Raw genomic sequence first — 21,122 nt, forward strand, 5'->3', positions numbered from 1 at the left:
CATGAGCCCTGCGTTGGGCTCCCTGCTCAGAGGGAAGCCTGCTTCTCCCTCTCCCACTCCCCCTGCTTGTGTTCCCTCTCTCGCTGTGTCTCTCTGTCAAATAAATAAATAAAATCTTTTAAAATAAATAAATAAATAAACCAGGAAGCACTGAGCCCCTTCCCAGATGTAAAGCAGCACCTCCTTTCACCAAACACAGCAGCTGCCCTACTCCCCTACCTCATCAACCGCCCCTGCTACCTCGCAGGTGCACCATTCACCCAGCCCATCCTTCCCCATCCCCTGCCGCCTTCCCAGCTAAATGGGATACCTTCCCACACTGACTGTAACCAACTACTTCAGTGTTTTCTTTGCCAGCACCCAGAACTTTTTGTCTCTTCCCAATTTCCTCAAAATCCCCCTCAAAAGATCCTATTTCTGATCTCTCAGTTCTTGCTGCTCGGCTGCCGAGCAAAAGCTTGAAGAGGATGTAAAAATGTGCCATCTGGGCCCATTACGGTTTCAATCTGGCATCTCATGATGTTAAATTTATTTTAAATAATTTCTCCTGATTAAAGTAGTATGAGTTCATTACCCCCCGCCAAAAAAATGAGTATGTGCAGAAAGACTCACTAGCTAAAATAAAAATCACCTATAATTCCACCAGCCAGAGTGTCACTGGCAGGCAAGATAGTTTTTAGGGTTTTTTTCTCCTTCTGCATGTCTAGAGATGCAGATCTTCTTCACCAACCTCAGACCACACCATTCCTTAAGTGAGCCGCGCTTTTAACTTCATCTAGCATGAAAGTTTTCCATGACATTAAATATTCTTTGGAAGTCAGAATTAATGGCTACAGAGATACTGCATCCTTTGGACATAGCATAAATCCACTAAATTCTATTACTGGACCTTTAGGCAATTCCTAATATTTTGCTGTTAATGCTGCAATACACTCTTGTAAATCTTTGTAGCTATGTTAACAAAATAACTAACATAAATAAGTAACAGCTCCAATGCTACCCACTTAGTAGGGACAGGCATGGTTCTAAGCACTTTTAAAATACATATCGTTTCATTTGATCCTTGCAACGACCCATTTTACAGATGAGGGAGCTGAGGCTTAGGTTAAGTAACTTATATAAGTCCCATACTAGCTAAGTCGGTCTTTGAAACTAGGTAAGTCGGTCTTTGAACTAGGTAAGCCTTCCTTCCTAAAACCTAGGATCTTACCCAGGACATGACATCTCTCTTTCCTTAGGACATACTTCTGAAAGTAGAATTGCTGGCCTAAAAGATAACAATAGGTAAGGTTCTCTGGCATATACCAATCTAATCTCTAGGAGAGCCCTCCAACTCATGCTCAATGACATGTGAGCATCAATTTCCCTGCCCCTTCATCAATAGTGGGTATTATCTTGTTCAAAAAAAAAAAAAAAAAGTCAATTTGGCAGGCAAGAAATGATATCTCATTTTAACTTAGATTTTCTGCTAATAAGACAGGGCCCATCTGCAGATACTTATTGGCAATTCTTATTTCTTCTGTGAATTGCCTGTTAGGTCCACCGCAGGGGTGTACTCTCCTTTCCTTGATGATGAGTAAGAGGGCTTTGTAGGATTTTACTGGTGATATCTCCTGCTCAACTCTCTACCACATTCCACTATCCTTGAGCTCCTGGATCAGAGTCTGACCCACTCGCATTGCCAGTTGAGACAACGCTCTGTCCTTCCTTCCAACAATCTGTCCTCGGCTCCTTCAAAGAATTGGACCCTGCCCTCTGCTTCACCTGCCCAGCACCCGTCTTCTAGAGCCGGATGAGTCTCTCCTCCTCTGTGAGTTTACAGAGAGGTCGACAGCGTTTCTCCAGTTCTGAGGTGCAGTGGAAGCCACTGTGGAGCTTAGTGATGATCCACACAGACGCCAGGACCCCTCCCGGAAGGCAGCATCACGGGCTCTCTGGACATCTGCTCAGGTGTGTTAGAAGGCCCTATGCTCCAAGATTCCGTCCCCTCTCCAAGGTCACCAACGCCCTCCTCAGAGCAGCCAGGGGCTCCTCTTCTTTCAACGTCTTCAATCTCTCCGGCATCCAGAATGGCTAACCACCCCACCTTGAGACCTCCCCTTCATTTCCCTGACACGCTTCCTTGGCTCTCCTCCTACCTCTCTGATCTCTTTGTTGCCTGCCCCTCTTCCCATTCCTACAGCTCTCCATGGATGTGCTTTCCCACTGATTTGGTAAGACTCCCTATGACTTTAACCCACAGAAACCTTTCCTCTCTGTTCTCCTCCAGTCTTTAACCATTATGCTCCCCGGCCCCTCCCTTGGCTCTCTGCTCTTATCTCTGTACATCAGCTACCTTAACTACTTCTGTGGTTTCAGTTCCTGAAATTATGTGTTGACTCCCAAAACAAGAATATCCATTCCTGACTTAGCGCTTGCGTATGGGCCTCATACTTTCAGCAGACCACAGGATGTCTCTAAGTGGCCAGCCTTCCATCACTCAACACTCAGCATGGCTCAACATCCCTGAATGGAAGTGCCCCTCACTGACCACTCTGGTCTCTGGTACCATCTTTGATTCCAGAAAACAGAAAGGAACGATCGGTCCAGCCTTCACAATGTCATATTCATGCAGTGCCTTTCCCCTGCAAGAGCCAAACGCCAAAACAGTCAAACTTACACCCTCCACACTGGTTTTAAAATAGTCTAGAATCTACCCCATGCGACTACTCAATCATCTCTCTTGCTTCCCTCCAATAGAAGGGTCTCTCCCCATCATCTCCACATTTTTATGCATTCTTGCCGCTGTCCCTGCAGCCCCAAGCCCTTTGGATGTCCTTTCTCTGCCTCAACATTTACCCAAACCTTGGACATCCCTTAAGAAGCTCAAGTTCCACCACACAGGAAGTAAAATCCCCTCTGATCACTCGAGCCCACGAAGACCTGTCTCCTCTCGGTACTACCACAGTAATCATCACCACACTGTCACTAAACTGTCGCTCCTTGTGTCACACGGGTCGCTTTCAACTCTCCAACTTGACGGCAAGCTGCTTGAGGGCAAAAATCAGCTTGTATTTGCCTTCATCTCTTAGTGCAGTGCTGAGCACGCAGTATGGACAAAAACTTGATGAGTGGCACACTTTTTCCAGAAAACACCCTAAGTAACAGCGGAAGTGTGCTGATCTCAACATTGCAGGGAATTAATCACCAAAGACCCAATCATCCTAATTCTGAGGCTCGGGTACAATGCTTGAGTACTTTAGTATTCTGTGGTTTATAGTGTCAATTTCCTTTTCCAAAATTACAGAAGGCCTGAGATCTACGGAGGCAGCCTCATTCTGGCTACCTTAAATAGTTGGTCAAGGAAACAGAAATCCAGGAAGCCAAGCAAATCCGTAAGTACAATTCTGTTTGGGGCGGTGGGCAGGGAGGCAGGTATGGACCATATATGGACCATATACCAGTGACTGTGTACGAGGTTTCTGCCTCATGAGCACTGTTATCAGAGCCATGCTCACTAATTTAACAGGACGGGGAGTCTACTAGGGTTCTTGAATTGTTACTAGGGAGTTCTCTGTAGAACGTTTAATGCGAACAGCAGGAGTACCTGTTGTAGTTCAAGGCTGCACACATCCGAGAGAACCCGAACTTGGGCAGATTCTTTGTTAGCACTTGCTGTTTCAGGAAGGAATGCGGGTAGAAGCAGCCTTAGGCCTTGAGCCTCCTTTTATACAGATCTGATCTACGTGGGAACAGATGAACAACATATCACAGCTGCTTTTCTCTGGTCTGTGGCAGCACCTGGAAAACCCCATCCGACTTTCCTGGAGAGAGGAAATCCATGCTCTCCAGTAACTCCACCACCTGTTGTACCCGGGACGATCGGGAAGGCCGGTACCGGTGAGGTGAGTGGTGGCCTTGAGGAAGCAAAGTCTCCCTCAACTGGCATCTCTGGAATGACTCTTGGAAAGGAGCGTCTTTCCCTCTTAGCAGGAAGAAAGCCACACGGTGGGCTCACCAGCGACAGTGCACTCTGGCCCAAGGCTCTGGAATTGGCACCATGACAAAACAAACAAGGCTTGCCCTTCGAAGGCTCATGAATGGGGTCACACACACATACACACACACACACAGAGGGCCTCTCACCAAGGCCAGCGCAGCAAGTTCTTCAGATCTTCCCTGGCTCATTAGCATAAACGGCCTTTTCAGCAGCTGGGAGCAAGACGCACCACTAACCAGAGCAGGAATGGAAGCTGGAAGGCCCAGCGCCTGCCGGGGGCATGAACAGGGGGTCACCACGCAAAGGTGAAACCACCACAAAGGATGCTTCGGGAACGATGTGTCTTGGCTGGATGCCCTCAGATTCCCCTCCAGGTTGTGTTTGCCAAGCGATCCCCCAAATTCATATTTGGAGGGCACATGTAGACACTGATTCTGCCACAGAACTCCCCCTCAACGGCTTCCTCTTACTCAGCTGAAGATGTGAGAAGTGCATATTTCCTGCTGGGCAGTCCTTAAATCCTAGTGGCCTCAGGAGTGATTTCAAATTTCAATTCCCTTCCTTATGGCCAAGTGGAAAAGCAGCAGGAATGGTCATTGGGGCCTTGGAGGACTTCAAGATAGACTGAAGAGAGGCACAGTCTGTTTGCCCTCTGAGTGTGCTCAAAGCACTTCCAAATTCCAAAGCTTAAAACACAATTGGGTGGATATGAGACCGAATGACAGGTCCTACTCTCCACAGCCCCTTCTCCATCCCACATGGTATTCAGGAAATCCATTATGTGCACTGTTACTTTTAATCGAGAAAAACAGATTGAGACATATTTACCAGTGGCCACTTCAAAGAGTGGCCCTGGGAATTCGGCAAAACAACAAAGGAAAATTTCTTCTTCAAGTGCAAGGATCCAAGAGTTCGCACTTCCTTAACCCTTCGGAAACCACCCCAAGAACTAAGCGACTGTGGGTAATAATTACACCCTCTCAAACTCAGCAAAAACAAAGACAAAAGAGGCCCAGATGGTCTGTCTCCTCTCGTTCCAAATGCAAATGCTGCTTTTGGGTCAATGGCTGCTGTGAAGCCTCACCAAGGTCCAGTTAAATAGGCCTTGGATTAATTGTGCTTGAAAGTTTCTTATCCAAGCACTGCTAAGACTGAACAATTGAGTTTGGGAACGAGTGTGGTTACATATTTTTCCTTAATGGCTTCCTGAACACCCTGGTTAGGTCTGATCCCTGGGGGCGAATTGCCAGTTCAAGTCATAAAACGTGATCAATGTAGATCAAGACCCTGTGCTAAGTGTCTGAGAGGGGAAACGTATTTGTCCAAACACACAAACATATGAAAAATGCATGTTAGCAGAAAGAACTTCGGCTTCCGTTCTGACCAGGCATCACCTCTCCTTTCGCCCCTAGAGCTCTGCTCATCCCGCCGGAACTTTCAGACGGCAGTCCTAACCTTGCACAGTTGTAGAAACTGTTCTTGCCTCTCCACAAGATCCCTATATGAAGCCAGGCTAAGATCAAGGAAATCCAAGCTGGCCAGTTCATGGGCCACAGTAATACAGAGGCTGCTGGGGCTCTGGCCCTAGTGGTCTTCGTTTCAAGCTCCTGTGCCGAAAACGTAGCCCCAAAGTCACCCAGTGCTCTAATGATTTTTATGCGTTCTGGCAACATATATTTACAGAGCGCCTACAATATACACGGCATCCCTCCTGGCAAGACAGAGTCCTCGTATCGAGTTTTGCTCTCATTAGGGTCCAGACGTGTGAAATAAGAACCTGGACAGTGACAGGACGCTGGGAGGGACAGAGTCGGCCCTTCCCATGGCCACTGGATTCACTGTATCCACACAATTATCTAGGCTATTGCCCCCCGCCGTTCCAGAGTCTTCCTGCTCGACCGCCAGAAACTGTCCTACTAACCAGATGTACGCAGTGATGACCTCTGATGTCCACGCCACTGAAAACCACGGTTTGACTATTGCAACACATGGTTTGGCAGGTTGTGCAACTGCCCTGAGACCCTATGGTGCTGGGACATTGCCGCCCCCGCACTCGGATGTATCCCTACTACGCCCCCATAGGACTAATCCCTTGCCCTCAACCCACAAGGAAGTCAGCAATTAAAGGACTAGTCGGGATGTCTGAGATCAACCGTTTCCCAAGAGCCCAGAATTTTCCCCCACCCTGGCCTGAAGGACATGCGACATTACCAGCACCAACGAAATGGCTTTCATTCGAGCATTTATTTTCCTCTGAGGCTGTCAAGTTGACAAGAGAGGAGATGATCCCATGTCTCCTGGCTCCTCTCAGGTGATCCAACAGGTTTCCCGCATCCTCGCTTGCCCTTTATATTCCCTATCCCGGTTTCTTTGGCCTCGGTTCCTCCTTAGGCTGGACTCCGTGACTTTATAGGCTCCACAGGCTTAAGTGGCAGAATATTCTGGAGGCGGTGTTCAATCTCCCCCGTTGTTACCAAGAGGTGCTGGGGTTGGCGTGTGCCCATGTTCACTGCAATCCACAGGGAGGTGGCCCGGACCAGCTTCCACACGACCAAACAATGCCCTTTCATGGAGCCTCGTGTTCTTGACACGGTACTGGGCGTTTCAGAGACTAATGTGGGGCGGGTTGGCTGGGAGGTGGGACGGGGGGGAGCGCGGGGCAAGTCTTGTTCTCAGTGGCCTGATAAACTAAAGCGTCAAGTCTACAAATTCAAATGAACAGCTCTGCAAAGCCTATTCACCAACCTTACCTCGGCTTCCAGCTATCTCCCCCGCTCCCACCCCGACCATCTGGTTCCCTGTCTCAGGCCAGTGGGAGAAGCTACAGCGTCTAGAATTCCTCTGGTGTCTATCTGCGGGTGACTCGGGAGAGAGAAAAAAGCAAATGCAACCCCAGAATATGCCTAGCACACAGCAATTCTACTGGCCTCAGAAGTAGGGCAGGAAAAACCCTTGCCTAATTTTAAATCATCCACATGTAAGGGCTGGAGAGACTGTTCAGGGGATGTGAGGGGGAAAAAAAAAAAGGACGAAGAAAAAGGACTAGGAATTTTTTCTTTTCTTTTTCTTTTCTTTCTTTTTTTTTTTTTTAAGGGAATCTTTCCTAAGCATTCACTACCCAGCCCTTTCTGCCTCTGGGATGGAAAGTGTTACTCAGCTGCAAGGCCTCTTGCTAATTGTGGGTTTTTATTTTTATTTCCTATTACCCTCTCGCACGCCTGATGAGATTATTTTACCGGAACTGACACAGCTGGAAGCAGCGGCCATACGTGGAGCCTCTGAGGAGGTGATGCAATTTCATTTTCATTGATCAGAAATCAGCAGGGCAGTAAGTGATGGGAAATTCCATTAGAAGAAAACTTGCAAGCCATGAGCCTCAACTTCCTCGCCACACCCAGGACCCCCCAGGGGTCTCGCCTTCCCCTGGACTAAGTTCGCACGGAGCAGAGGATGGGAAGTGCTCTCTTCAACATGGCAATGAGAAGATAAAGGCCGCGCAGCTGGCTTGGGAGAGCAACAACAGAACTCCTTTAACCAACAAGGGCATCTCAGTTCTTCTCTGTCCATTACAGAGAAGTTTTCCAGGGACCCAGAAGAGGGGCGCTCAAAATCAAGCCCCAGAGTGCCTCAAAACCAATGCTTAAAGGATCCCTCTCCGGGCGCCTGGGTGGCTCAGTCGTTAAGCGTCTGCCTTCGGCTCAGGTCATGATCCCAGGGTCCTGGGATGGAGCCCCGCATTGGGCTCCCTGCTCAGCGGGAAGCCTGCTTCTCCCTCTCTCACTCCCCCTGCTGTGCTCTCTCTCTATGTCTCTCTCTGTCAAATAAATAAATAAAATCTTAAAAAAAAAAAAAAAAAGGATCCCTTTCCAAGTGTCAACCAGTAAAAGAAGAGAAGGCCGCTACACAATAGTTAAATATATCCCCCAACCACTCATAGACATTTTCCTGAGGGCACCTACCATTTGTGAGTGCTTACTGTGTGCCAGGCCCTAAGCTCCGTGCCCAGCATGCAGAAACTCTGATCCTCCCCTAACACTCCAGGACCAACATCCATCCCTCTTCTCTCTTGGACAGTAAAGGAGGCAGATTTCCAGGGAGGTGAGGGAGAGAGCCAGCTGGGACCAATGCCTTCCTGAGGGTTCGCGAGGCTCTTAATCGCAAAGGAAGGCTGAGTGAGAATCAATGAGAAAACATGCTCACTCACACTTGAGTTTTTTGTTTTGTTTTGTTTTTAAAGATTTTGTTTTTATTTATTTATTTGACACAGAGAGAGAAACAGCATGAGAGGGGATAGGGTCAGAGGGAGAAGCAGGCTCCCCGCCGAGCCGGGAGCCCGATGTGGGACTCGATCCCAGGACTCCGAGATCATGACCCGAGCCGAAGGCAGTTGCTCAACCAACTGAGCCACCCAGGCACCCGACTCACACTTGAGTTTTAAGAGAAGATGCAGCACATCTGATTGTCCAGTCTACTTTCTTCCAGAGATGGCAGTTGACAGATTCTGATTCATCCATCTCCACCATCCCAGACATCCCCACCACAGCCTTATGTCCACGGCTAGAACCAGAAGTGAACTTCGGAATGCACAGAATGGCTACTGTTTTAGCAGTTAAGATGCCCCCACCCCCAGCTGTTGGCCCAGCAAATATTACTTCACTCACCAAAGACCTATGGAGAAAAAAACAACAACAACAAAACAAAACAAAAACAAAAAACATCAAGGAGCTACTCAGGAAGACAAGTTCTACAAAAAACAAAAACAAAAACCAACAAGCAAAAAAACATTGCTGGCTGAGTGGCTCACCAGCCTTTCTTGGGCTGTTTTGCCATATGAAACGTGAATTAGAGCAGAACCAGGCCATCATCAACAAAATTAACACGGCTCCAAACAACTCTTTGCCACTACAATAGGAGACTTTTAAATGCAAAAACGATGACAATAGGTCAAACCAAAATCTATCTGTAAGCTTTTTCTGAGCATCTAACCTGTGGCTCAACAAAACAAACAATACATAAAGAAGGGGCCCCTGGCCTCCATGAGCGCACAAACCAAGTCAGAGTCCTTTATTTATGCTCTTACAAGAATGTACAATACAACATCACAGCCTTATTGAGGCCAGGGCAAAAGAGGAAAGGAAAAAAAAAAAAAAAGAGGGGAAGAAAATTTGAGCCAAAAATGAAGCTTGCATGTATGTATACCGCAATAACCAACACACTAAGCAATAAATTTGGCTCTAAACTTTCTAAGTCCAGAAAGGAGAAAAAACAAACCAAAACAAAACCATAATAACCTTGTTTTAGGTATAGCACTCACAGTGGCCAAGAGGAAAGAACAAGCCAACTGCTCAGTATATACTACCAATAAAATCTCAATTACAGAAACTGGGATAAGGACTGGTAGCAAGAGGTGCCTCCACCCCCGTGTCTCTCTGCGGCGGTCGGAATGAGATCGCTGGAGCTGGAGACCATTCAGTCTTATGGCCTCCTTGATGGACAAGAATAATGACCCCAGAGGGTGCTGGTGGTTTGCCCAAGGTCAGAGAGCTCGTCAGTGGCAGAGTTCTCTGTATCTTCACGCCATACGAACAGTGCTCTTTCCACCACACATAGCTATTCCCTGGGCTGCTTGGGGGGGTTGAAGCGGGGACACATATGGAGGCTAGAGTTGGGGTTCTGCGGTGGGGGGTTACTGTCCCAGGTAAAGAGGCCTGAGAAAAATCAAATACACTACACAGGCCTCCTATGGATACCAATTTTAACAAACCAATTGTAAAAAAACATTCTGCGGACGGCTGGATCATTTTGAAAAGTGATTCGGGATTCAATGATGTTAAGAATTTGTTAGTTTTGTTATGTAAACACAATATCATCACCTAACAAAATGATAAAGTCTCATGATATCTTTAATTGGACTTAAAGTCAAAGCCAATGAACAAAATGATTAAACAAATCTAACAAAAAGTGAACTGCTGGGGACGCCTGGGTGGCTCAGCCGGTTAGGCGTCTGCCTTCTGCTCCAGTCATGATCCTGGAGTCCCAAGATTAAGCCCTGCATCTGGCTCCCTGCTCAGCAGGGAGTTTGCTTCTCCCTCTACCCCTCACCCCCCTTATATTCTCTCTCTCTCTCAAATAAATAAAAATATTTAAAAAATATGTTTTAATAAAAGTGAACTGTTAAGTCCAGATGATGGGTTCATCCTATTATTCCGTTTTTATATAATGCATTTTTTTCTTTACAAGAAGCAAGCTCAGGCTTTAACCAGTTCAGGAGCAACTTCTGAAGAGAGCCACAGCACTGGCCAGAACCAAGCTTCTCAGTATGGAGTTGACAAGTTCATGGCCAGCTAAGCCTTTTTCCAAAGAAATATGGGTTCTCCTTTCTTTAGAAGAGCTGATCTCTATATCTTGCTTTCAAAACTCACCATCTGCTGACCCCACCCCTACTCTTAACCCTTGGAAGGTACCAAGCACTACCAAGCCGCTCCCGGAAGAGACTGCTTGCATCACACTGTGGGCTCGGTCCCCGACACGTTTGTATGTGGTAACTATCCCTGAGCTACCCCGACACGTTTGTATGTGGTATCAAACTACCCCGACACGTTTGTATGTGGTATCATCACTGAGCACAATGGGTCCCCTTTCACAGCCTCAGATAACATAAGAGCTCAGAGCCAAACTCTGGTTAAGAAAACCACATCCACTGAGAGTTAAAAGCCTCCACTTACTGATTTAATGGGTTAAAACATAATTTTAAACACTTTCAGTGAGTTTACAAAATAAGGCAATATTTGCCAACCACTGTTTTTGAGTTCATTGTTTTTCATCTCGGTATGAATGTTTTATAAGTCACCTTAATTGCTTTGTAAAGTCTGAACGGAGTTGCTTCCCACTGGGCTGGTTCTCTTGGGCTCGGCTGCAAGGAAGATGGCCCCATGACAAGTGGGCTTCTTGCCACATGTGGGCCTATACACACCCATCACCGTGCTGAGGCTTCCGGGAAATACTCTTAGCAACAGCCTTTTCCCCAGTAGCGTTAGTATTTGACCAAGAAAACAATCATACCCAGCACCAACCTTCTCAGGAACAAATAACAATGTTCCACCAATTTACACAGGCTTTTATACATTTTCAAACACTCTTATATTCATTTCTCATTCGACCTCCGGCAATTTTGTCTTAAGTAGACAGAATGGGAATCACAATTCAGATCTTATGGGTTTAAAGAGATCCATCAGACATCAGAGTAACTACTGTTAAGTCATTCTTTCCCTAGGTCACCGGCTGGTTAGTAGCAGATCAGGGACCAGGATTCAGTCTCCAGTTTCTACTCCAGTGTTTTTTTCTCTGTGAAGATACCACTTCCTGAAAGAGAATTACCTTTCCAAACCCTTCAAAAATCACATTCCATCTTCTAAATAAGAAAAAAAAAAAAAAATCTGAGTACACCAAAAATCATCCCAAAAAGATAGTGCACTGCTCACACCTAAAAAGCAGAGTTATAAATAATACCAAACACTGGGTTGTGCCGCACAGCCAAGATCCTTGATGGAAGACATTAAGTCTCAAAATTCTACATAGATCAGAGTGTTACAGGGCTTGGAAAAGCACCTAGTAAAGTGCCAAATGCTGAAGCAAGGATCTCTGGCCATAACAAAATAGAAGACATCAGCAGGCGGAGTGCAACTCCCTCTAAAACGCTCCTGACCACGCAGACCATACTCCTGCCTGAGACCGTCTGACAGCTCGGCTCAAAAAGCTATTTGTGAAAAGAAGAAAGTAAAATGCTGTCAATGTCTAGGAGATCCTCACGGATGAGGTCAGATTTAGAAGAGCTAGTACCAACCAAGCATTCAAGTTAAGACCCAGCCGGGTAAGGTAAAGAGTGAGGCTGGCCACAGTATTACTTCTTTGCGACCCATCTTCATGACTTAGAAGTGCACAAATCTACAGGAAATCAAAAGTTGGGGAATTGGCCTCATTCCTCATGCATATTGTATGGTTAGGAGCAGTTTAGTCCACCCTCTGTCATCATGGTGCAGCCCTCTGAGCTATAGTCCCTATCATGAGGGAAAGCAATGGAGCTTTGGTCAACTTAATAACTACCACCCACCCTCTGAGCCCGATTCATCTAAGGGACGTTTTTAGGAAAAGCATTATGTTTAAAATAAAACTTTCCAATTTGTGGAACCAACGTAGTCTGGGCAGAAGGAGAATGAGGACGGAAGTGGGTGGGTCCAGAACACAAGACAGTGGGGACATCCCAGTCCCCAGGGCATCCCAGTCACAGGGAAGGTGACCTGGAAAGGTAAGGTCAGAGGGAAGGCTAAAGCTATGACCTTGTGCAGACTCTCCAACCACGTGTGGAGAACCATTCCCATCAGCTTCCCCTCTGGACCGAAAAGACCCACCATCACTCCTTGGGACCCTCCCCTCACCTGCACAGGTCTAACTATTCATGCCACCTGCGAGCTCAACCCTGCCAATCAAGCCCATGGCTTGATGCCGAGGTCAAGTCTTGCTATTACCACCCTGGGCCTCACCAGATAAAGCCTGTAGCCTTACATTCTTGCTGCCCAGACTCTGTGGCCTGGCTTCCTGACACTCTTATAGGGACCCTTAGCCCTTGGCTGGGAATTCCATACACCTCTAACTCCCTTGCCTGTATCTCCCTGGACTTGCCCAAGCTCAGCCCACAACCCTCCCCTCATCACACACCTACAGGTCCCTCCTCCCCATCTGATGAATTTCCACTCCTGCCTTTTCTTGGGCAGCCACGAAGGACAAGGAAACCACAGGCTGAAGCCTGGCAAGAAGGCGAGAAGGTGGCAACTGCTGACACAGTTCGCTCTCCTCCAAGTCCAAGCATTGCTTCCTCTGCTTTTTCCTCCTCCTCCACTCCCCAGTGACACCATGAAACTCAAAGACTTTACAAACTGACTCTCAGATGTGGCAGCTGGCTTCTCATGAGAGGTCAATGTCACCCGGGTTCATGTGATGCTGAAGACCCCTAGGGCAGTCTTCACTAACATCAGACCAAAGCGGTGGAGCGACTGGATCTGGCATGCAAGCTCACCCCCAGCTTCATGCTTACTTATACATATGCATACGCACACACATATTTACTTACTTAAAACAAAACAGAGAAGTCAAAAGAAAAAAAAACAAAAAACACAGTCAACACACACACACACACCACCACCCCTACCGCTGGCAACATCTTATCCCCGAAGTTTCTGGATGACTGTCACTTACTGTTACCTGGTCCCTAACTACTGGCTTGATCCGGGGGCTCCATCCCAGATGCTTCCTAGAGCAAAGAGTCCCTGTTGCCTTGGTTTCATCAGGAGAAAAGGGGAGCGTCAACATGAACCAGACCAGACACAGGGGACGGCCAGTGAGAGGGACAGAATCTCAAGTGGCCCCAAAATCTATCTCCAGCATTGTGTCGCCTTCTGGCTGGCCAATGCACCTCGGACACTCACTGAAGCCTAGAACGAGATGTCCCCAAATAGGTGTTTTTCTCTCTTAGAGTAAAATGTGGATCACAAAACAAATGCTCCGAGTCCCAGGAATGCCTGTTCCGGGAGGACGTAAGGACTGCAGCTCCCAGTTCGATTCCACACATGTCCATCCTCTGCTGGGGAGAGTGGAGGAGGGGCTGAGGGGAGCGCCGGACAGAGCCCAGGCAGGGAAGGGTCAGGATCGTCACTCTTAACATCCAGAGTCCTGAGTCACAGCTGAAAACCCGCTGCTGTACCTGTTTTACACACCACCTCCAAAGAATAAAAATAGAGGAAAGAAAGATGCCTTTAAAAAGTTGCACTAGCCTCAGGATTCCCTGGTTAAAACCCTTCCTTCTGTTGGGCGCCTTGAGATAAAAAGCCTTATCTGACTCTCTGGCCAAGCTGTCCAATTCCAGCACTTGCCTGGGCTGGGACCAGAGCAGTCTCCCATCCAACCGTGGAAGGCACAGGCCCTGCCGGCAGAGCAAGGGTTAACGGGAGCTGACCACAGCACAGTTGTTAAGGTAATCAATACCACTGAGATACTAAAGCAGCATAAGCCACAATATTGATTGCCAAGCAGATGATAAAACTGTTTATTATGATAATTGCAGGGTCCCTGCAAGATGCTCCCAGCGCTTCCTAAAGCTGTTTACAAAACTAATAAAGATTTGCCATTTCAAGGTCCTCCATTTTAACCACCTCCCTCCCCCAAACACCTACCCCGGGGCCCACCACCAAAAAAGCAGACCTCACCCCCGGGGGCTATTAACATGTCCCACCTGGGGACAGCACCCGAGCCTGTCCCGGCTGGGTCATCAGTCTGAGCCGAGGCCTCTCCGTCAGCGCCCTCGCCCCGCCCCCAACTTCAGGAAAAGGAGGCCGGAAGCACAGCCGACTAGACACGCAGGGCGTTGAGATTTCCTCCTCCGAGCCCGCCATGTGATAATTGCGGGGTTTTATCGATGGAGGGGGCTGCTCAGGGCTACTCGGACTAACATCCATTTGTTCTAACACATTTAAGAAACCACATCACCTTGGTTTGTAATTAAAACTTCTCTGGAGAACTTGGTGGCCATGGAACTAAGTGAACACGGTCAAATGCCGGATTGAGAAGGCGCATCCGCAGACACAGCCCAACGGTGACTCGGGCTGCCACCCTGGGCTCACGGCTCAAGTTCTGTCAGGCCCGACGCAAGAGCTGAGTTTTATTAACAGTGGAAATTAACTCCTTCTTGGTCGCCAACACAGCCATCTGCCTTGAGACCCAAGTTTTCACTGTTCATGATGATTATGATACTATTTTCCAGATGAACTAGGTGAAGGTGGAGATTTTTTTCTCAACAGAAATAGGCATCTCCCAGGTGTTCTTCAAAGTGCTCAAGGGAAAACCCATTCCGTCTGGAGAGTGAGGTAGCAAAGCTTGCACAGATACTGAAAGTGTGTTTTCTGAGTATGCAAGAGGGAAAAAAGGAACCCCAAGTTTTGAGAAAAACCCGGTAGCCATTCTGTTAGCAATTAGAAGACAAAACCCCATCCCTCACTCAACCTTCGATGACAGTTCCGGCTCACTCCATAGCGGCCAACAGGATTTTTACCCACAACAGAATCCGACTGGACTTGGCCTTCAAAGCCACACCTGCAACTTAGGGAACGCTACTCTAAGAGTTCATGGGCCAAAGATGATCTGAAGGAAGTTGTTCCCCCTCCCGCCCCAGTCAAAGCATGGAGAAATCTTTAACCAGTGCTCCTGCCTCTACCCTGTTCCACCACCTCAGCTTAGGGAGCGAAACCCCCAGCCTCCGGATTCTTTCCCCTTTCAGCTGCACCTCACGGCCCTGGCAGATCATTGCCCACAGAGCCTGCCTGTGCATACATATGCATGGTTTAATTCTGTGGGCCAGCAGAGACTCGCACTTCCTCTGCAGACACCTGTCTGCTCCGCCTACTCCCAATCACACAGAAATCAGGAGATGGGAGCCAGTTTCATGCAAAGTAAAATCCTCTTGCCAAAGACCTTGCCATGAACTCACAGATATCACAGCATGGCTGGAAGGGATGCACCAAGATTAGTTTAACCTGGTTACCTGGTCTTGCAAGAGCGACTTGGCAACCAGGAACAGTTGAAGAAAATCTGAGGCTTCCCCATTACTGCATTCATGAACAATATACTTCCAGGCCAAGTGGCAGAGAACAATCACCAACTACTGAGCTCCCAGCTGGACGCCATGCTCACTCACCAGATGCCCATGCGGCCCATGTGAACAAACCCATCCCAGCGTCTGATACCAAGAAAAAGTTGAATATTAAGTGTGACTAATTCTGCTGTTACCTCTTAACCTCGCTTACACATACAAAGTTGTACTCACAACAATAACTTGAACAAAAAAAAATATACATACCCTCAGAATGATATGGTCCACACTTGGAAACCCGCCCAAAATGGCCAGCCAAGCCTGCCTAAGTGCTAAGAACCATTTAGGAGCACTGTAAACCATTAGGGCCATTAGCTCTAATTTGACCTCAACAAAATAAATCAACCCACTAGGAACAAATTTAGAAGCTTTTGAAAGTCAAGTTCTCAAGCCCTGAAGACTCACGAGCACAGTCCATCAAACGGAACAAATGCGCAACCTCTGAGCTATTCTCCCGGCTCCTACCTTCCCTGCAGCTGACTGATCAGAGCAGGCTCAGGTGGGACCAGGACTCAAAAATCCTCCTCAACCCACTGGATCAGGAAGCTGTGACCGGTAGAGGAGAGAGTCAGCCTGTCCTGCAAGTCAGAATCCACTTACCATTGTGGTTTAAGGGATTCACTCTTTCCTCTGAGCTTACATCCTAGACAGTCTTCTATCTGCACTGCTCTAAATGTCCTCCTTCAAAGCACGGAGACATTCAGATTGATTTTCACAATATCCTGATGGGCTTTCAACTCTGCTGATTCTCACCTCCAGGTCAGAGTTCACCTAGTCTTGGTATCTTTAAATGGGCAGGTATCATATACATTAAGAACCAGGATCCCCCCACATTAATACATGTGTCAACACAATAAACAATCTTGCCAACAAAACGTATAACCATCAGCATATACTCTAAATAAATTTAAATTGCAAAGCCATCCTAATTTTTCATCTTTATTCTTCCCTGATAATTACTTACTGCATTTTTTAATACTGATGGTACCGCCTTGACAAAGCAGCAGCAAGTGAAACAAACTAGGGCACCATCCAATTCCACCAGCCAGTGAGAGAGAGCTGAGGACACACACACTAGAGAACAGAGAAGCAGGCAGTCCACGTGTAGGAGTCGAGTCAATAACCCTTCAGTGGTTTAAATGCAAAAACATACCGTATCATCATTTCACTCATCTGCACAGGACAGAAGCACGAAGTAAGTAGGAAGGATATTGGCAAAACAAGTTAGCAGTAACAGGAGAGCTGGGACACAGCACACAGAGCTCTATAACCCAAGAGTCTAAATTGCTTAAAGCTGAGTAATCCTTTCCAGCTCCACCCAGCATGAATTTCTAGGTATCAAATTATATATTAATTACAAGAACGTGAAGTTATATGGGGGGAGCGGTGTTCATCAGCACCCGGGGTGGGGCTGTGTGTCGGGGGGGATTTCAGTAAAAGAGTTCTTTCTGTAAAGCATCTTTCATGCACAGGCCTGGGGCTTCCTGGCCCAGGAAAAGAAGAGGAACCAGAGGCCCGGGTTCTGGCTCCAAATATTCCCCTGACAACTTCCCATGGCCCAGTTGCTAGAACCCTCCAGCCAAACCTTCCTAACTTATAAAGTAACACAGGGTCCTTTCCCTCTCTGAACATTTGTTACAGCGATCCAAAAGAGTTAGGTCTGGGCCCACCCCAAAGAGGGGCATACACCCCTAACAACAGGGGCGTGGGGAACAGCGCTAAACCCCCCGGTGCTGTCCCTCAGCCATTTCAGAGGGTCAGGAAGGCACAGCGTCCTCCTGGGTCCTGGCAGTGCCAGAGACTGAACAAGGAGTCCCCAAACGGTTCTGAAGCTGTGTCCCGGGCTGCAAGAACGTTATCAACGTAACACACTGTCACCCTGCCTCCGAGGCCCCCACTGACCGCATACTGATCTCGCCCTGATGGGAAGGGGGAGCGCTCCGGGGAAGTCCAGGCCTGTCCCAGCCAGGGCCGAGTCAGACAGACAACTGGAACCGAGCACTCCTTGGCGACGGTGCCACGGCTTCTTACAGAGTTGAGAGACCCACCCCTGAGAAGCTGAGCCTTCCTTCCTTCCTTTCCAGTCCTTCCCACTTCGGTCGACTTTTTTCTAACACTGCGCCTGACAGGCAGATACAGGACAGACCCACTTTCGGGTGGGTCAGTAAGGAAAAAAAGACATAATACAGCACAGAACAGGCCACAAGCCATGGGCCTTTAGCTGGCATCCCAGCACTGAGGCCGTTTAAAAAGCTCTAAGTTCTTAACCTACTTTGGGTTCCTCAGACATGTAATGGGTATAAAGATCGTATTTGCCCCATGTGGTTGTAAGGGTTAATAAGACGGTGAAGTATTTGGCACGGCAGATGCTGGGTCAGCCTCACTGTTAAGGCTCAGAGAAGCAGGGAGACTCACCCATGGCCCCACAGGTCACGAGAAAGCAATGCTGGGCTTGAGAACAAACACTCACAATTCCAGGCTAGTGTCTTTCCCACCGCTGTTTTCCACTAGCCAGAGGCTGGGTGACAGAAGGCAGTATGTGGATGAACAACTTAAATGCGAATCATCATCTATGTAGTATCGGAACCAATACAACCAGCCCAAAGCTGTGAATTGTCGGGGATCACTGCTTGGGATGATGCTAGAGCAGGTATTCAGAGTTAACAGGAGAGCCGATGGAAAGAAAAAAGAATTAAGCCAACAACATAGCACAGGTAGTAAGAAGACAGAATGGTTTGGGGAGCTCTCTTGTAGGCCCCGCTGCCCCCCCGAGAGGCTGAACTGCCCCTTGTAACAGAGTCAACCAGGAAAAGTCACTAGCCGGCACCTCATGGCTTCCTCCACGTATCTCTGTATGAAAGGAAGGGCTTCAGCCCCCTCCAGGCTTTCTGAGAAAGGTTGTGAGAAGGGTTACGGGCCTCCGTGACCCCTTTATAGTCTTCAGCGGCTCACTTCTCCCTCTCCCATCCCCCCAGCAAGGACCGTGCAGCCCGGAGCCGGCCCCCCAGCCTTCCCTGCTAATGCCTTCTTCCTTGTACAGGGATCACAAGAGGGCTGGTTAGTGGGAGGACCTCAGGCTGACCTTTGCTGACAAGCCCCAGCTCCCTCTGTAAACTGATCTAATGTGAGGCCGGGTAATTAGCGACCAAGTAGTAATTGCAGCTTCTAACTATGTGGGACCAAGATTGCAAAAATTCCCTTGGGGGGGGGCGGTGGCCCTGCTGGGGACCCCAACCCACACAGAGGCATCTGCTAACAGCCAAAAGGAGGGACTCAGCAACATTTCTGAGGGAGGCCAGCATTTTCTAGGTTTTAATTAAAGTGGGACCCAGGCAAGGAGACAGCTACAAAAGGAAATTAGTAAATAAAGGAGGGTAACTAAGAAAGAAGTCCATGGCTTGCCTGGGAGAGCCCATTCGGGAAAGTACAAGCTCTCAAGGCCGATGGTCATGCCCAAGGAACTTTCATGGTGGCCACAGAAGAAACACGGCAAGTGGCCTTAAAGAGGCAGCAAAAGAGAAATGCAAACAGGCAGGACACACGGCTGCCCCGCCTGTGCCCCCTGCCCAGGGACACCCCCCTCACCCACTCAACTCACAGTCACCCGCCTCCCCCAACAGCTTGGCCGCCCCACCTCATACTGAGAAAATCCAAGATGCGGGGCTGTGTGGTCTACCCTAAGGGATCTGCAGGATCACCTGCTGTGAACGCACACACAGCAGCATGCTCAGTCCCCACAGAGAAACAAAGAGGTGGGCATTGCCAGGTACAGCGGGCAGCCCTCATCATGACTCTGAAAAGAAACACGACTGCACAAAAGAGAACATGGCCAGAAAGACTCGAGAACTGTCTCCCCTTCCTATACAGCCGGGCCGTTTAGAATCCAACGGCACAGGAGCATGTTCCCTTCTCCCTGAGGAAACCCTTGGGTTTTCAACCCCATCCCATCCCGATCTGCTTTGTCCTAAAAAAAAAAAAAAAAAAAAGCCACTTCACTGAACTGCCCACGGTAACTGCTGAGCCTCAGGGGCCGCACGGTAGCTTTCCCGTGTGGACCAGATGCTCTGCCAATCTGAATTACGCTCGAGATTTCCTCAAACTTCATCTCCTCGGCCCCAGCACCGCCCGAGCCCCCCGTGCCTTCGAGGCATTACAGGCTCTCGGCGCTGAATCCAGTGACAAAAACCAGGGTAACAGCAGCCGACAGCACTAACAGACCCTCCATTTCCTTCTCCAAACAATTAATAGACTTAATCACTACAACCCCAATGACAAGACTCCTCAAACACCCCTCTATTAACCCGTCCCCACCACAGGCGGCAGCCCTCCATCAGGATCCTTCTGTTCCCCGTCACTTTCTCATTTTTTAATCCACAACGAGGACTTTACACCACACTGGGGTTTTGTTCTCTCTAAATCTTTTATGAGGGACCTTATCAAAAGCTTTTAGAAAATACAAGTGAATTGATGCCTACCAGGTCATCTTTATCATTTGAGAATTCGGTATGAAGAAATTACAGACTTGAACGTTGTAAATGAATATTTAAGACTTGGCATTCACTTGGACACGCAGGTCTGACTCTTCCACGTTTACGTCGCCATGTTAGCCTTGGTCTGTGGAAACTCTTGTCTGCCTGTTAGGAAGGAATGAGGCCCTTCCCAGCTTCCTGGTATGGGATCCCCGCGGGACCTTCTGGACCTATTGAGTACCAAAGAGACATGGTGTGTCAAGGAACCTCGAGCCAAGGAATGAAAGTCTCTGTGGCACAGAAGGCCCGGAGGTGGCAGCCCATCCGATTTCAACCTTCCCCCCTAGGAGGACAGCAGGGAAGCAGCCTGGCTTCCCTGCATCACAGCTGGCCCACACATCCATGGGGAGCCAGCGACGGCTTCCCAGTGTTGACACCACTGATGCTCCCTCGTAACGCCTGGTTGTTGTTGCTACTATTTCTAATTAGTACTCCGCAACAAATTCAGGCCCGAGAGCAGGGACAGGTTTCCCCCTGATGGATCAATTATAGATGCGCACGGGGCGGATCCCGGTCACCTAAAATTATTTTGTCGCCAAGTTCAAAGGTAAACCATCTAGTCAAATACTTATCTCTTCAAGAGCTGCCTCTGGGTACAATTCAAAAGCTGCAGTGCGATTCGGAAATCCCTGTCTGAAAGCCTTCCCGTCGAGCAAAAGACAGGGTTAAGATGATCCACACTTATACTAACACACGTTCCTAATCACTGGGGAAATCCTCAGCCTTCAGAGCACACACGTCAGCTTCCAGGGCCACATCTAGTCCCATTGCCAAAAATGTAAGCAGGGTGCCTGGTCCTATGGCCGGAGGAGATGTGCCTGCCTCATCCCTGCGATATACTGGTGAAATTCACGAGTCCAGAAAATTGTCTCCGGAGTCCAGAGCGCTGGGAAATTCTTTACCCTTGAGGAAGACC

The 21,122-nt window shown here is 48.3% G+C and overlaps 1 protein-coding gene across 5 annotated transcripts in view; it reads right to left on the reverse strand.

The window, feature by feature from the left end:
* The window catches only part of ZFHX3 (zinc finger homeobox 3), a 1,392,145-nt gene that overhangs the window by 167,861 nt on the left and 1,203,162 nt on the right, over window positions 1–21,122 (reverse strand). The window lies entirely within an intron of this gene.

Source organism: Mirounga angustirostris, unplaced genomic scaffold (assembly GCF_029215605.1).
Source record: "Mirounga angustirostris isolate CCGP_5_RB_7025 unplaced genomic scaffold, mMirAng1.0.hap1 SCAF_16, whole genome shotgun sequence".
NCBI classification, from domain to species: domain Eukaryota; kingdom Metazoa; phylum Chordata; class Mammalia; order Carnivora; family Phocidae; genus Mirounga; species Mirounga angustirostris.